The sequence below is a fragment of the Theropithecus gelada genome, chromosome 4, assembly GCF_003255815.1.
Source record: "Theropithecus gelada isolate Dixy chromosome 4, Tgel_1.0, whole genome shotgun sequence".
Lineage (NCBI taxonomy): Eukaryota > Metazoa > Chordata > Mammalia > Primates > Cercopithecidae > Theropithecus > Theropithecus gelada.
The window spans coordinates 80,781,778-80,798,944 of record NC_037671.1 but is presented as its reverse complement, the minus strand read 5'-3'; positions in this window follow the sequence as shown (position 1 = coordinate 80,798,944).

The following is a 17,167-nucleotide window of genomic DNA, read 5'->3' as shown; positions in this document are numbered from 1 at the left end:
TCAAAAAAACTAAGAATAATATGCTACTTTTCACTAGTGAGATGTACAAAGATAAACAAAGTTTGATAGTAGGGTGTTGGCTCTGGGGTGGGCAAAGAAACATTCGTAAATCCTATTTCTGTTGTTGTAAGGCTTTGATAGAGCAATTTGGAAATTGGTACCAAAATTTAAAATAAATATGCTCTTTAACCACAGCAATTTCTAGCTATAATTTCATATGTTCAAAGACACACAAACAGAGATACAACAATTTACAACTTTTTGAAGCCTTCTTTGTTATTGCACAAACTGGACACTACTAATAGTAGTGCCAATAAGGGACTGGTTGAATAGATTGTTTTATGTAATCTAATGGAAAACTTTGTAGTACATTAAAAATACATCTATATATGCTAATATAATATGATAGACTATGAAATAATCACATGTTAAATGACAAAGTAGTTTGCCATTTAACGTATATAGAGTCTATGTATAGTTTTCTCTAATACTGAAGGAAAGATAAAGGAAATTGAGTCTTCAGGAGGTAAACAGAAATGCATTGTTGGGAAAAGGAAGAGGGGTTCTAAGCATCCAGAACAGAGTGTGCAATTAACATAAGTGTAAACTAGTATGAATTTCCAGGAAATAGTGACTAGTCTGCTTAGGATACATACCAAAGCACCTAGTTGCTAATTTTATATTGTTTTCTCCCTTGATTTCTGGTGCATGTGCCAGTGTAAATGTGTACAATATCTAAAAAATAAAACAATTCCTGGTTACCTAGAGTAACTACTAACATTGTTAGAAATGATTCAAACAAACATTGACAAGGCCTGATCACATAGGGAGCTCCCTAGCTTTCAGTAGTGGAATTCATCCACTCCTCCCAAGATTAGAGCTATGAAAGCTTTTGGTTAGAGCATGAAGTCAACTTTAACTGTCTCCTATAGTAACAAGGGAATCAACACCAACCTTATAAGTAAACAGGTACCTATGCTGTTTAAATATTTGCACCAATTGTCAATGGAGGCAAATATTTACCTACATTCTGGTAAATATGGCAATTTAAGTTTCCTTCTATAAAATTTTGAGCTAATTCTGGGGACATTTTTTGTTTGTGTGTGTGTAACTTGTAGTTTTACACTATAATATTGTATTTATCCTAATTTGTAGATTCAAATTTATAATATATTTGCTTGGATGAGGTCTGTTTTAGAATCATAGTCTCAACTTCATAAGTGTTGTGGTTAAGCTAGAAATGGTACCAGAGTTAATACCGGGTATCATACTGTGAACCTAAAGTGTAAAGTCGGCAAATACATTTTGTGTCCCTTTCATAAAGGATCCTATCTTAATGGTTCTTTCCTCCGGAGTCATCTTTGCATAGATTTCTTGCGGAATCCAACTTCCTGGAAGTCACCAGGGAGACCAGACACACTTTGGTCAAAATTGTTCCTAAATAGAATAAAATATGTCCTAGTAGAAAAGTTTTTATACGTTTTCAGTGACTGTTTCTCTAATTCATTCTTAATATTCTTGTAGCTGTAAATAAAAATAGTATGATGATGAATCTCATTTCCTTTTTTTTAAGAAAAAAAAGCTGTTTCCCTCTATTTAGCATCTTGAAGTCCTTTCCCACCTATAGTTGGCTGCTTACTGGTGAATACGTCACCTAATTTTTGTTCTGGCTTAGATCACAACTCAGAGGGTTTCTGGTGGCATTATTTGTCATTATTTTAATAAACTTTTCTTTTGCTGCAATTGACTTTGAGATCTTGGATACTCTCTTCTTTTCAGTGTAATCAGTTGTGAAATACAAATGTCAGGCTAGGTTTTCTCTAACTGACATTGGACTTCAAAACTCTATAATCCTGTAATGCTTGTTTCCCTATGTCAGCTGCTGATATTTTTGGTTACTTGGAAGTTGGTCTTCACAATCAGACTCCCCTGCCTGTTTGGCATCAGCTGCCTGTTCATCGTGTACTACATGAGCCTCATTCTCACATAGGAATCTCTTTGATCTCAAAGACAGCTCTGTAAGGTGCAGAGAAAAACAAATACCAGGCTATTTCCCTCTATGTTGCTCATGACAATATGAGTTGTCCAAGAGAATAAGAAAACTTAAAAACAACTCATAGTACTATCCTTGAAGCACCTTTCACAAGTGCCAAATTAGTTTCTGTCAATACAAACATGTTACTTAAAAAAAGAAATTTCCCAAACATGAAAGGAATAGAATAAATGACATTTCAAAATGGCTTTGATTATCCATTTTCATAAATATACCAGCAACCTAGGAGGAAAAATTTCTGCTTCTACCACTAACCTAAATTCTCCAGAGCTTTGAGGGAATGATCTTTATAGCAGTCCTTTCTTTATTAAGCAGTCATATTAAATTATTGCAGCTTGCACGTAATTTACCAATGTCTGACCTGCTTTGAAATACGCTTTTTCTTAGAAATAAGAAATGAATCATGCATGGGTACACATAAATGAAATTAATTTGATAGTGAACATTAGGAAGCAAGAAATCAGTAATAAAATATGACCCTAGTGCCTTCCAAGTAAAAAGTAAAGACATCTGATATTGGAGCTTAGCAAGGCATTGAATATGCATTAAATTTAAAACCTGGGATAAATAAGAATCATAAGACTTGAGTTAAGATATGTTGCTTTTTACATGAGGTACTTCTGTAATAAGAATAGTTGATTACAAAATATTGAAGAATACTAAGGCAGAGGATGTATACATAGTCTATATTTAGAAGCGATGACTCTGAAATTGCATAGAACTCCATTTACATACAGCAACCCTCCCATATCTGCAGACGCTATGTTCCAAGAACTGCAGTGGATGCCTGAAACCATGGATAATACTAAACCATACACATACAATACTATTTTTTACATCTGATAATTGAGATGGTGATGAAGTAACAGGCAGATAGCATGTACAGTGTGGATATGCTGGACCAAGGGATGATTAGCATCCCATGCAAGATAAAGGAGGATGGCACAAGATTTCATCATGCTACTCAGAACAGCACACAATTAAAAACTTACAAATTGTTTCTTTCTGAAATTTTTTTAAAAATATTTTTGGACCATGGTTGACTGCAAGTAACTGAAACTTCAGAAAGAAGAGTTGCAGATGGAGGGGGCTACTGTATGTGTCAGATCCTTCACTCAAATGTGATATATGAGAATGATGGATTGCATCTATTTAATAAAACTAAAACAAATCTTAGCCCCCAAAGGACAATAGTGTTTTGCTTTCAAACAATGGAGAAAGTGTTTGAGTATTTCTACCTCTTATTTCTGTAGAGATTAAGAATACAGTCTTTGGGATTAGAAATATTTTGCATACTTTCTGAATAACTTCAGGAAAACTAATTGAGAAAACTCTCCAAACATCACTTCTTCATTTCTAAACCAGGGACAATAATATATCATTGAATTGTTGGAATAACAAGATAAAAAATAAAATTAAATAAAAATATATATGTGCATGCTAAGGTCTGACACCATTATTGTTATTATTTATTTTTCTGGATGTCATGGGTTTTCTGTAGTTGATGGACATATATGAGCATCTGTTCCTGACTGTTCTATAGGTGTCTGTGGGGTTGAAAGGAGGTCTAGTACCAGGAAGTGGATGGAACAATTCTGCATCTTCCTGCTCCTATGTGAGGACTGGCCATATGATTTGAAGCTGCTGAAATTTGAGGTTGATTTAGCATTTTGTTTGGGAAAGGGACCAGTGGTGAGAAAAAGGAAAAAAGTTTTTGCATGGATGGTAGAAATGTTAAATACTCAGCACGCTAAAAACATGGTCTCACCCCAAGCCTGACATGGCCTCAAAATCTTTCCCAACAGAGCACACCAATAATTGGAGTTGGCCCAAGTGAGGAAATTTGTTTACTGTCTGTTAAGATGTGCAGTGACACTCAAAGTGTGTTGTTGGACCAGCAGCATCAACATGATCTGGGAATTTGTTCGAGGTATAAGTTCTCAGGCCTACCCACAGACCTACTGAATCAGAATTTTAGGGTGTGGGGCCCAGGGGTGTGCATTTATCAAGCCTTCTAGGTGATTCTGATGCATGCCTACTTAGACGTTTGGCACATTAACAAAATAGGGATTGCTCACATGGAAAACCAGTGAAATAAACAGAATTTAATGCTTATGGAAGAGTTATTACATTCGAGGCAATGTCTGCTTTTCATATTCCTAATCCTCCCAATAATCCTTTGATTATTGGATAATCAAATAATCATATAAATAAATGAGAAACAGCGAGATAAAGAGAAGGAAAGAAGGGAGGGAAAGAGGGAGAGAGGAAGGAAGGAGAGAAAGAAAGGAATAAAAACTACATTTCAGAATTGTTATATAACATTCATGCAGCTAGTAGGAGGTAGAGTTAGAAGTCAATTCTTAATTCCCAGTTTAACTTCAAATTTCAAGCCAAACATGTTTTCTCTTCCATTCTGCCACACTAAGCAATATAGGTAATAAACAAATGTTTCTATGGTGCTGAGACAATTTAATGAATTGTCTGGGCCAGAAAAAAGTCACTGGAAAAATTAGACCTGAGTTCACTTCTCTCTTCACAGGGTAATATAATTTCTCACAAAATCATTATGAACCAAGAAGTCATCCAATTTCTAAAATCTTGGAATAACTTTATCCACCATGAAATCCAGAGAGGCTGTGGGAAGAAAAGCATATGTCAATGCAGATTTGGCTCTTAGAGCTAGAAGAGAAAGTTTTGGTCAGAACATTGGGATTGATAATAAAAATTCCCAGTCACTTTTAAAATTTTTAGCAGATTATGTGTTATGTTTTCTGAAATGGCTTGCCAGATAAAGTTTCAGGAAGAGGTCTGAATAAAATGTTCTAGCAACTGTTTCTTTTTCTTCTATGTTTTCTTTCTGAATACTTCTCCTTTTTGGCTAGAAGGCATTTTTCTCGTGCCTGACAAAATAAGCAAAATGCAAACTAGACAAAGAATAATGTACCTTAAAAAATACTGTATGAATGTATTTATTTTGGCTGATGAAGATATTTCCCTAAGATCCAAAGACTCCATAGAAGCTACTTTTATTAGAACCTCAGTGTTTGATCGGGTAGGTAAAAGATGAATGCCTTTGCACAAGAAAGCAGAAACATGAAGATCACATGGACTTGTCTGGATTGGGCGATTCCTGGCCACTTGTTGCTGATGGCATCATCATTGGTAGTCATAGGTCTCAAATGCTGGCGTGGCCTGGGAGGCTGGTGTCTTGACAAATGGCTCATATTCCCTGTGCAGGATGAAGGCTTGTTTTGGTTTTCGCTTCTTACAGTCATTTGATATACATGCAAGTATTTCAGCATACAAAGGGAAAACTAAATGTCAGATGTCAGGTCAAGGATAAGTAGATTGGTTCCCAATTGACTGTCATGCTATATATGTGACCTTAGTCCTAGGGTTTCTTTATCTGAACCAAGTTACTGGGAAAAAGAATCATAAATTTTCTTCGCTTAATACTGGTTTGTCAGAATCTATTGATGGATTTCTGTGTAGCATATTGAACTTCATCCAAAATCATGTGTAGAAGTTTTCTTTTCTTCTTCTTTTCTTCCCCCTTCTAGTTGTGGCTATTCCGCAAGCTATCACATTTCTATAGATTGTTTTAAAGCTTCCATACTTTTCATTCTTTGCTGAAAGCTGGTCAAAGTATGAGATACAGAAAAAACAAAACAAAACAAAACAGAAACGTAACATACTTTTATAGCTAGGGTCCCAAATTCTCAAACTTTGATGCTAATTGTTTCTATGAGATTTTCTACAGTGAGTGATAGAATTCCTCAGTTTATTGTATTATCTCTTGTCAGTGGTGGCCCTTTTGTAGAACTTAACAAATATTTTCAGGCAGTCTGTGTGTGTTACTGTACCTGCACAGTGCTGAAGCTGCTACAGATACGTGTGTAGTGTTTGTGAACAATCACCAACATTTTAGGTGGCAATTCGAACAGTTCAGATAGACAGGCAGTTCCTAAGACCAGTGGCATGACATGCCAATGGCAGTTGTCTCCCAGCTGGGAGAGGCTAGAAGTTTGTGCCATCTCCAAATGTAACCCTAACTGTATCTTCAACCCAGATTTTCACCACATGGATTTGAGCTATCCAAAACACTTGATTAAAAATTCAGTTGAACCCAATAAATATTTACTGAGCACTGTATTTGGCATTCTGGATAAATAAAACGTGATGGCATGTCTGCCCTTAGTTTTGTGAATTGTAGTGGAGGCAAAGCAAAGTTAAAACCTATTTATGGTCCCAGAATGACAGCCTTTCATCAGGATTCACAATGATAAACATGATAACAGTAACTAGGAATGAAAATCACGTATTGTGAAATTGCTATGTGCTAGATAGGATGCTTGACTCCTTATGCATATTATTTCATTTAATCCCCCCAAGCCCTCTACATATGACTATTTGTATATTAAAATTAAATAAACTGAAGCTCATAGAGAAGTTAATCATGCAAATATATCCTGACCATGTGGTGTAGCTGAAACCTGATCACGTGTCTGCACTCTTTCCTTTTCTATTCTGGATATTTCTAGTCTCCAAACTGGCAATTCTGGTACTGGCATTTTGATAAAGAGAGCTATGTGGAGCAAGGCTTATCTAGCTTGATTTTTACTGAAGGACAGAAAGTTAGGCACAATCAAAGCCTATGGGAAAGAGATAGTCATCAGGCAAATGACATCATTATATCATAATAATAACCACCACAGTAACAGGTACATTTTATAAAGCAAATATCTAGATATTTACCTTTTTAAGCATTCTTATGTGAACTGACTTTTAAAAATCCCACAACAGCCCTATTAGGTGGATAGTGTTATTATCTACAAATTACAGTTGAGGAAACTGAGACTCTGAGATGCTAAATTGCCCAAAGTCACCCAACTAATGTGGTGACAGATCTAGAAGATACCATTCTTTTGAATTAATTCCAGATGTTGGTTTCAAGACAAATGGTTAAATAAAATACAGCAATTAGCTTTTAAAAAATTAAACTGCCTCTGGAATGTTGCTTTGCCATGACAGGAAGGAAGACAAAAAATTATACAGCACTCCTAAATTCTTCTGCTTGGATGCAATTCACATCACTTTTCCTCACTCATCATTGGCCAAAGCAAGTCATATGGTCATGCCCATCTTCAAGGGGGTGGGGAGTGCTATCCTACCATATACCCAGAAGAGTATCTGGAAATAGTGAAAACACTATTAATAAGTCCCACGGGGTGATATTTGAAGAGTGTTCCAGACACAGTCAACAGCTGAGGCTTGATAAAGTTCCATGTGCCTGGGAAACTATAAATATTTTGGTACTACTAAATAGTGAGTCAGGGAGTATCAGGCATCTTTAGCAATGGTACACTAAAGTCAGGTTATAAAGGCCCTTGTACCCACTCTTACAAACTTGGACTTTATTCTGTAAGCTATAGGGAAGCTTTGAGGACTGTAAGAAGGGGAATGATCATCAGATTTGGTTTTACCCCAGGTGGCTTTGGTGCAGTGAATGAGTTTGGAGAAGTCGAGACTACAAACAAGAAACTCAGTTAGAACATAATTAAACTTATGAGACTAAAACTACATGGGAGATATAGTAGAAGTAGAGCAGAGAATATTAATTTAATAAATATTTAGGAGATATAATGGACAGAATATGTTATTTAATTGAATATGGAGAGTGAGAGCACAGAGAAAACTAGTAAAGCTCTCAGAATTAATGTTTGTAGATGTTTATTTATTAAAATGATGTAGGGAATATGGGAAGGGTAGGATTGAGGGTAAAATAAATTTTATATGTAGCCTATGGATCTCATATTATTGGAAGTGCCTAACAGATATTTGTATATGTGAGTTGAAATCTGGAAGGAAGGTCATGGATGAAGATTTAGTTTCAAAAATCAATAGGACATGGAAAGTAGTTAAAATCCTGAAAGTGGATGACAGTCCAAAGAGAATCTTCACCATGAAAAAGGCAATGGAAAAAGAATGGAACTAGGAAACTCAACGTTTAAGAGAGTGACAAACCAGGAGTAGCTCATGAAAGAGATAGAGAAGGGCTGGACAGAGGTAAATATAAAGAGTTGAGAAAGAGACCTCAACAAAGCTAAATACATCAATCAGATCAAGAACAATAAATAAAATCTCAAAGTGCCCTTTGGACTTGAGAATAATTGACTCAGTGAATGCACTTTAATAGAACATGTCAATTAATTGGTTGGAACAGAAAGTAAATTTCTGTGAGCTAAGGAGTGGTTGAGTAGTGCCAGAATGAAGATAGTGAATATAGGTTATTTTGTCAAAAAGTTTAAAAAGAGGAAGCCGCAAACTAGTTTATTAATGGGGATGTAAGGTCAAGAGATTTCATAAAATTAGAGATTCTTGGGCATGTTTATAAGCTATGGAGAAAGAAATGGTAATGCTGGGCATATGAGAAGTGGAAGATATAAAATAAATAAATGGCATCCTTATTTCCTAAATAGTCAACAATTATAGTTTTGACTACTGTGCATTTACTATAGGAGACTAATTTTTCAAGAAAAATAAATATATTACGAAACAACAAAATCCTTATAAAAAGGGCTGAATTTATTCAGGGAACTGAGCAGGAGTTTCTGAGACTGAGGGTTTTAATCATGGCTAGGTGATTATTTTCCTATACAATGTAGGACAAATTATTTTGATTTTCACTGGCTAGGAGGCATGCAGAGTTCACTAAGCTGAACTTACGTCTCTCATGTTTCATATATGTAATGTAAGGGTAATCTAGTCCCCGAATAACTAGGATGGATAATTAGCTAAGATGTTTGTAACAAAAGTATTTCGCAAATAAAAAATTCTGCATAACCGTTTTTCAAAAATATGTCATTTTCAATAAAATTTCAAACTGCTTCATGGTGTACCCTATTTAGTACCCAAAAGCCTAGTATTAAAAAATTAATAATGGTAGAATGTCAAAGAGTGAGGAAGCATAGGTATTACTTGTAAATGACTCAGATAGAGAACGCACAATGAAGAATTCCTTTGAATTTATTCCAAACACCCCAGGTTAGCAAATACCACTAGCCCTGTGAAAACTTTGAAATAACACCTTTGTAGCCATCTGGTTCAGACTTGTTTTCTGATATCTCAGTCAGCAACTTATCTTTGTGAAGTGGGGCAGCTTTTTTGCTTTTGCTCAGTTTGCAACCAGGTAAGCACTTGCCATATTGAGGTCATGATACAAGCTGCGATGTAGAAGAAAATTATTTTTGCTGTTCATCTCTATTTTAGTTCACTTTCTAATTTAACAGCTATTGAGCATTATTTATCTCTGCGTGGTTGCTAGCCTGGCAAGCTTCCTCTCAAAGCTGTGGTGATATAGCCCCTCCTCTTCTTGCTACTCTAGCCTAATCTCAAACAAGAAGAATTTCAAAATTGTAGTTCTTATTTCATAGGAAATGCATTTTTTTAATTATACTTTAAGTTCTAGGGTACATGTGCACAACGTGCAGGTTTGTTACATATGTATACATGTGCCATGTTGGTGTGCTGCACCCATTAACTCATCATTTACATTAGGTATATCTCCTAATGCTATCCCCCCACCCCCTCCCCACAATAGGACCCGCTGTGTGATGCTCCCCTTCCTGTCAACTGACTATTGGTGGTGACTTTGAGTACTGGGTGGAAGAAAATGATGAGGCAAAGGTGCAAGCCGAGGAAAAAGAATACAGTGTCTGTTGTGGGTGTAGAAAAAGGAAGGACAGCATGACCACCAGGTGTTTACCATCCCCACTGTTTAACCACACTTTGGGATGTGGCATCTATCATTGGAAGCACTGATCCTGTAGCCCAGTGATCACCAATTTTCTGTCATAGTTCAAGTTCTAGGAACTTTATTTTTCATGTTGTGCCCTGTTTCTGAGTCAATCTTAGTAACTGTTAGTTGGCTGAGTCTTGAGAAGTGACAATCATCTATCATATAAAAGGCCATGTGCTAATTATTACAAGAGAAGAAGAGATGAAAAAAACTAAGGTATCGGTTCATATGCATGAATTATTTTACTTTAATTTTTTCTTTGGTTTATTTGTTGTTGTAACTTTTCAATTTGCTTTCTGTGGTAGGTTTTTATGGAGTTGACTAGCTGTCAAACAATTATTTTCAGTTGATTGGCAGAGAGAGAAAAGGGAAATTTATAAAAACCACAGGCTTCATCTTTATCAAATGTGAAATAATCTCTACATTTGAAACGATATTCTTATTATGACATAAAAAACTCTAATAAACTTAAAAAATATTACATGAAATGCTTAGAAGACCTATTTGTTGTATTAATAATGCTTGGCCATTAAAACTTTGATACTTATTGCATATGAATAATATCATCTGATTGAAATAGGGTTTAAGAAAGTTCCACACTACAGTGAACAATATAACAAGTCAACATTTACACTATCTCAGTTGTCCCAAATTGATTTGTTTGTTTAGTAATGTATCTTTTAGCTGATTTTAAAAATCCAGACTCTAATCAAGGATCCCACACCTTGCATTAGTTGTACTGTCTTTCTTAAGTTCCAAGCAGTTTCCCACCTATGTTTTGCCTTTGATTAACCTGTCATTTTTGAAGAGTTAAGGCTTGTCTTAGAGAATTTCTCTGAATCTGTCTGATTGTGTCCCATGATTAGATTTAGGTTAAATATCTTTGGCAGAAAAACTGCACAGATGCTGTTGTGTACATTCGATTACATCACATCAGGGGCCTCTGTGTGTTTTGTGTGATGTTTGGTTACCTGGTTAAGATGGTGTCTGTCAAGTTTTTTTTCTTTTTTTTTTCATTTGGAAGTTATGCTTTTTCCTTTATAATTAATAAGTAATTGATGGGATGACATTTTGGTACTATGTGAATATCATGTTCGCCAATACACTTTCACCCAGTAGTTTTAGTATGCACTGATGACCTTTGTTTTAACCACATTAGAGATTGCAAAATAGTCATTTCCTTATTTTATTATCCCTTTTACATTTATTTTCTGGCATTCTTGTATAAATAAAAGACTCCTTACTCCGGTATCACTATAGGCTCATGGGTTTTAAAAAATTCAGTGTGTTACGGTCCATTATGTTCATTTTTTAAATTCCCAAATTATCTCATATTTGGCCTTTCATGCTTGCCGCTTTGTTCTTTTGATTGTGTTTATCATTCTCTGGGCACTTCCTTAGCTTTCTGACACAGAGTGTTCAGGGTTCACCTTGTACACTATCTGTCTGTAATCTGGAATTAGCCATTTCTCCAGGAAACATTGTTTGCTTTCAGTAGTGAGTAGTGAGTAAGTATTTCAAAACCAAGATCTTGATACTAATGTTCAATGCCTCAAGGTGACGTTGTTTCTGGGTCCTTTCGGGGCAGAGAATATATACATTTTTGAAATCTTGAGTTCATGCTGATGATTCCATTTCAGAACCAATACCTCTGGGTATCTCCTTACCTTCCCTATTCCATGTTTACACACTTCTCCCACAGTGTGAACCCTGAATCCTGACAACACCAGTGTATTTACTCATTTGCTTTATATTATAATACACAATATAGTTTTAATAATCAACAAACTTACTAAGTCATGTTCCTCTTTCTGGCCTGAGAAAATATCTCACTAAAGGTGTACATTAAGAAAAATGTGTTCATGAGTTATTTGAATCATTCTTTTCTATGAGGTTGTGTTACTTTAATATACAGTTGGGTCATTTGTTTCTGTTTGAGTTACATTTTAGCATTTGTTTTCCATCCTTGCTGATATAATTTTATTTTTGAATACATAAAATATTTATACATCTCCCAAACCCTCAAAACTATTAAAAATTTGTACTTTGAGAAGCTTTATATGCCTCCCAGCTTGTGTTGCCACCGATTTCCTCTCCTCTGACCCCAAAGAGTGAACCGTTTATGTTTATTTCTGGTATATCCTTCCTATATTTTTGACAAAATAAACAATTATATATTTATGTAAGATAGATATATACAAGTGGCAACATGCTCTTTTGTATCTTGCTTTTTTTTCTCTCCATATTCACTCTCAGAAGTCTTTGTTTTTTGTATAGCTCTAATGTAAAATGGTACTCCGTTGTGTGGCTATAGTAGAACTTGTTCAATTAATCTTATGTAGATAGACATGGATAATTTCCATTTTTTTTAAAAATGACAAACAGTGCCACAGTGAGTAACCTTTTTACCTAGAATTGTTTTCTTTTTGTATTTATAGCACTGTAACGCTTGGGAGCAAATTCCTAAAAGTGGGATTTCTGGGTGGAAAGGCATTTTGATAGATATTATCAAATTGTTCTCCATGAGTATTGTCAGATATTTTTTTGTATTGCTACCAGCAATGTATGAGAAAATCTTTTTCCATAATTTTTTCAACAGAGCGTGTTACCAAGCTTCTGAATTTTAGGAATACATTCTCAAAAAATGTTTTCAAACTAATCCTGATGTACAGTCAGGTCGAGAACCACTAGCCTAGACATTCAGGGATTCTAAGAGGATACAAAACGAAAGCCATGATTATGGTAACAAGCAACACAGAAGTAACTTAAAAGGAAGAAGGAAGAAACACTTCAGTCAATTTTTTTTTCCCCAGGCTTGATATTCCCCAGAAGTAAAGATTAACACCACGTGATACAACCCATGTTTACCTTAAAATGGATTATACCTGTTTGGTATCATTTTATATACCTTACTTATCTGACAGTGTCCAGTATGGGTTGATGTCTGTTTAGACACCAAGTGGAAAGTACCTTCAAGGTACCTGGCATCTTAGATGACGCACAAGTTAACACTCACCCAAACATTACTATTTAACTGAGCTGATAGAATCGAGGTACCATATTTTATAGATTCTAAGATACTGTTTTTCTTAACATCTTTAAATTAGTTTGCATCTTGCAACTGACGATGTGCCATAATTGAATTGGTGGTTTTTAGTTTAGTTTAGTTTTGTTTTGTTTTTTGAAACAGAGTCTCGCTCTGTTGCCCAGGCTGGAGTGCAGTGGCATGATCTCAGCTCACTGCAACCTCTGCCTCCTGGGTTCAAGTGATTCTTCTGCCGTAGCCCCCCAAGTAGCTGGGACTACAGGCGCGCACTACCATGCCTGGCCAATTTTTGTATTTTTGGTAGAGGCAGGGTTTCACCATATTGGTCAGGCTGGTCTTGAACTCCTGACCTCATGATCTGCCCACCTCAGCCTCCCAGTGCGGGGATTACAGGCGTGAGCCACCACTCCCAGCAAATTGGCAGCTTTTTAAAAGCTCTGTAAGGTGCATAAAATAACAGGGCATCTTGCAATCAGTGGTGTATCAGATTTGATGAGATATGGTATGACTTTTTTTCTGTATTAGTTTCCTAGGCGTGCGTAACAAAATACCACAGAGTGGGTGGCTTAAAACAATGGAAATTTATTATCTCACAGTTCTGGAGTCTAAAAGTTCAAAATCAAGGTGTCAGCAGGTCGATACTCTCCTCTCTAATCTGTAGGATAGAATCCTCCTTTGTGTCTTTCTTGCTTTTGGTGGTTCGCAGCAATCCTTGGCACTCCTTAACTTGAAACTGCAGCACTTCAATCTCTGTCTCCATCACCACATGGCCTTCTCCCTCAGGTGTCTGTCTTCTCCTCTCCTTACAAGGACACCAGTTATATTGGATTAAAGACCCATCCTACTACAGTATGACAGCTGATTATATCTGCATGACTATTTCCAAATAAGACCCTTCTGAGCGAGATATTGGGAATTAGGACTTTGACATATCTTTTTGGGAAACCACAACCCAATTCATATATCTTCTTATACCTTTTTATTTTTTGCAGTTACTTCTCATTTGTCTGCTCTGACTGGATTTACATCTTTATTAACAGCATGTATTTTATATAGTTTTTTTTTCTTTTTTCTTTTTTTTTTTTTTTTTTGCATTAGTCCACTCTTGTATTGCTGTAAAGAAATGCCAGGGATTGGGTAATTTATAAAGAAAAGAGGTTTAATTGGCCCATGATTCCACAGGCTGTACAGGATGCATGGCAGCATCTGCTTCTGGAGAGGCCTCAGGGAGCTCTTACTTATGGCAGAAGGCAAAGCTGGAGCAGTTGTCTTTTATGGTGGGAGCAGGAGGAAGAAAGAGATGGGGGGAGGTGCTACATAATTTTAAACAACGAGATCTCATAACTCACTCCGTATTACAAGAACAGCACCAAGAAGACAGTGCTAAACCATTCATGAAGATTCCATTCCCATGATCCAATCACTCTCACCAGGCCCCAAATACAATATTGGGGATTACAATTTGACATGAGATTTGGGTGGGGACACAGATCCAAACCATACCAATTCTCCTTCCATTTCTAATTTCTCTCTCTCACTCTTCGTCTCTTCTTGTTTTTCCGGAAGGTGCACATTCCTTCCTGTTTTTTTTTTGTTGTTGTTGTTTGTTTTTTTTTTAACGGAGTCTCGCTCTGTCACGAGGCTGGAGTGCAGTGGTGCAATCGGCTCACTGCAACCTCCACCTCCTGGGTTCAAGTGATTCTCCTGCCTCAGCCTCCCCAGTAGCTGGGACCAAAGGCGTGCATCATCACGCCCAGCTAATTTTTGTATTTTTAGTAAATACGGGGTTTTACCGTGTGGGCCAGGATGGTCTCCATCTCCTGACCTCATGATCCACCCTCCTCAGCCTCCCAAAGTGCTGGGATTACAGCTGTGAGCTACTGCGCCTGGCCCCTTCCTGTTCATTTTTAAGCAGCTTCCAGGGCTGCTGTTGATCATGCCTGAAGCTGCTTTGAAGGCAGAAAACTAGCAGTGATATCAAGACTTGTAAGAATTCAAGTACACAGAGAAAGCCATTTCAGATGATCTGGGAAGTTGATGTGGGAGAACAAGATGGGGAGCACTTGTCCTACCAGAGAAAAGACTTATTCTAGAGCTGCAGCCATACAATAATGGTGGTGACAGATAGATAAATACAACAAAATGAAATATAATAGAGGACCTAGAATTGAATCCACACATATAGGGAAATCTGAGATATGGCAGAGATAGCACTGAAGTTTCTAATACTCTTAATATGAAATTTTTGAAATAAAAGGATAATTAACTGAAAGGATCAAAGTGGCATTCTAGGCAAAATATATGCATGCTTTCCTTAGTGATCCTGAGTACCCATATGGTAAGAATGTGGGCAGAGAATAATGTGATGGTGTTTACTTTTCAATATCTCTGCCCTAAATCCTGTGACTGGTGGTGAGTACAGGCGGTCCTCGTTCCTAGTCCCTGTATTCTTTTGCATCCCTAGTCCAACCTTCAGTGTTCTCCTCTTGACTCTCAAGCTGGTCTCTGCCGACTGGTTATGGGGCTTGTTGGGCTGCCTTTCTTTGCCCTAGTGTCCAGTTATTTACAAAAATAAAGTTGACTCACGCCTGTAATCCCAGCACTTTGGGAGACTGAGGTGGGCGAATCACGAGGTCAGGAGATCGAGACTATCCTGGCTAACACGGTGAAACCTCGTCTCTACTAAAAATACAAAAAATTAGCCAGGCGTGGTGGCGGACGCTTGCAGTCCCAGCTACTTGGGAAGCTGAGGCAGGAGAATGGCATGAACCTGGGAGGCGGAGTTTGCAATGAGCCGAGATTTGCACTACTGCACTCCAGCCTGGGTGACAGAGCGAGACTCCCTCTTAAAAAAAAAAAAAAAAGAGTTGACTTTCTTTGCTCCTAAAATGTTTCCTGTCACAGCTATGAATACTATTACACTACTTCCTCTCAGTCAGGTACTGAGCTCTTAACGTACTCATAGAGTTACCTGCCCTCTATGGTCAGATAAAGGTCCCTTTCATGGTCCTGGCAGGGAGCCCACCCCTGCTTACAAGGTCCGGTAGCCTGCCTGGCCATATCTCTCTGGACTAGCTGATCAACTTTGGCTGTCAGCTGCACTGCCTCCTCCCCTCACCATGGTCACAGGCTTTCCTGGCTGCTCAGTGGACACTTGTTCCATGCCAGGCTGCTCCCCTATCTGTGGTGATAGGAGGTCTCAGACCCTCCTTGCTGGTTCACAACCCTTGGATGAGTAAGGTAGATTTTGAAATCATTTAATGATTTCAAATAGGAAGACAGAGTTTCCTAGAGGACCTCAACTAGAAGGGTCCTAAGAAGAGCCAGACTACCTTTTAATTCTACTTTAGAACTTCCCTTGAAATATCTGGCTATTAGAAATGAGGGCCAAGGAGGTGGAAGAAAGCGCATCGGAAATTTAGAATTAATATTTTTTTTACCAGGAATTTTTGTTTGACAGATTTTCCCCCAGTGTTTTTGTGGTAACTACATATATAATAAAATTTACCATGTTAATCACTTTGAAGTATACAGTTCAGTGGGATTATATACATTCATGATGTTGTACAGGCATCGCTGTCATCCATCTCCAGAACTGTTTTTATATTGTAAAAGTCTATGCTTATTACACAATGTGGATGACAGATTTTTTGAAAGAATGCTTTGCAATCGTTGTTTTTGTTTTTGTTGCTGCTTTTTGAAGGTACCATCACATCAGTCACTGAAAGTATTTGGAATCTGATTAGCAAGGTATTGGAAAAATACGGTGATATCTAGAAAAACGAAATATCACTTACAGTATTGTTACCTTAAAATTTTGTTTGAATTTAAATTTACCTTCTCCACTCACAGCTCAAAAGGAATTTCAATTCAATGTCTAACGTGAATGCAAACTGATTGTTTTCTCAGTTGACTCAACTATGTTTTGTGATATGAAATGTAATATTTTGGGGCATTCATACCTGGATAAGGAGATAAAAATATTCTTTTGTACATGGAATTCTTTAAGTATAGGACTCCCTCTCCATGGTCAGTGGGCATAACAAGAGAAGTAAGACATTGTTCTTGCTTGTGGAGCTCAGTCTAGTGGGTGAGTCCACATATTGAGATATGCTGAGAGTAGAACTGCAAGGACAGAACTAACATGAGAGCGTGAAGGAAGCGAAGCTGCCAGAGTGTGAAAAGAGGAGCGTTCTTGGAGACGGTGCCAACTGAGCCAAACATGAGTAGGAGTTGGCCAGGTAAGCCTGAGAAGGTTGTGGAGGGG